The sequence below is a fragment of the Lathyrus oleraceus genome, chromosome 1 (genome assembly GCF_024323335.1).
Source record: "Lathyrus oleraceus cultivar Zhongwan6 chromosome 1, CAAS_Psat_ZW6_1.0, whole genome shotgun sequence".
Classification (NCBI taxonomy): domain Eukaryota; kingdom Viridiplantae; phylum Streptophyta; class Magnoliopsida; order Fabales; family Fabaceae; genus Lathyrus; species Lathyrus oleraceus.
Window position 1 is genome coordinate 216410450 of NC_066579.1, and position 1460 is coordinate 216411909.

Consider the following 1460-nt stretch of genomic DNA (forward strand, 5'->3'; position numbering starts at 1 on the left):
AGGATAAACCTCATAACAACATCACTGCCCCTGCGATCGAAGCCAACAATTTCGAACTAAAACCCTCACTGTTGTCAGCCGTACAACAAAACCAATTTTCAGGTAGTCCCATGGAGGACTCGAACCTACACTTGTCAGTATTTTTGCAATATGCAGACACGGTGAAAGCGAATGGTGTTAGCTCAGAAGCTATTAGACTCTGTCTTTTCCCATTTTCATTAAGAGACAGAGCTAGAGCTTGGCTCCAGTCTCTACCATCCAACTCTGTCACTACATGGAACGAGTTGAAGAAAGTCTTCTTAGCCCGATATTTCCCACCTAGCAAGACGGCTATGCTAAGAGCCCAAATGAACGGGTTTAAACAAAAGGATAATGAATCATTTTTTGAAGCTTGGGAGAGATACAAAGACATGATGAGGCTATGTCCACATCACGGTCTAGAAGAATGGATGATAATCTACACCTTTTATAATGGTCTCTTGTACAATACAAGATTGACAATAGACGCCTTCGCAGGTGGCGCATTGATGGATAAACCATACAACGAGGCATATTAACTCATTGAAAGTATGTCCCAAAATCATTACCAATGGGGAAGCAAAAGAACCTCTGTAGAGAAACCTCAACCGAAGGGCGACATGTAGGAATGGAGCAGTCTTGACCATGTCAATGCCAAGGTAGATGCCCTGACTCACAAGATAGACAACTTGACCATAACACCAGCAGCCACCGTGGCTACCGTAGCACCAAACTATGAGATATGCGGAGTTCAAGGGCATGCCGCCCCAGAATGTCAACTCTTGACAGGAACTTCTACGGACCAGGTGAACTATGCTCAAGGAAACCCCTACTCAAATACCTATAACCCAGGTTAGAAGAACCATCCTAACTTCTCATACAAAAATAATAATGCATTGTATGCACCTAATCAAACACCTGTTGTACCACCAGGATATCAAAAAGATGCCACAAATACTCAAAATGCTCCTAGGAAATCAAACTTAAAAATAATGATGGAAAACTTTATAGCTACCCAAGCCCAAACAAATAAGGATTTCTTAAATAAAAACATACACACTAGTGAGCAAATCAAGCAGTTAGCAAACAAGGTAGACGCATTAGCCATCCATAACAAAATGTTGGAAACACAAATCTCACAAGTGGCTCAACAACAAGCACCTACTGCTGCTTCTGCAGGCACATTTCCTGGACAACCGCAACCAAACCCGAAAGGTCATGCAAATGCTATTATATTACGAAGTGGGACAGAACTAGACGGATCAACCGAACCTAGAACTCAAAACCCATCCATGCATCAAGACCCAGGTAAGGTAACTGAGAAGGCAGACGAACAAGAGGAAAATAAAAATGAAGAGGCCGTAGAGAAAGAAGAACCTTATGTGCCTCCACCACCATATAAACCCCCTATCCCTTATCCTCAAAGACTTGTTAAATCTAAA

The 1460-nt window shown here is 42.3% G+C and overlaps 1 non-coding gene across 1 annotated transcript; it reads right to left on the bottom strand.

The window, feature by feature from the left end:
• Nucleotides 1–332: 332 nt before the first annotated feature.
• On the bottom strand, nt 333–439 carry LOC127117069 (small nucleolar RNA R71). Its single transcript, XR_007801831.1, has one exon. It is a non-coding gene; the product is annotated as a small nucleolar RNA R71 (small nucleolar RNA).
• Between the last annotated feature and the right edge of the window lie 1021 nt (nt 440–1460).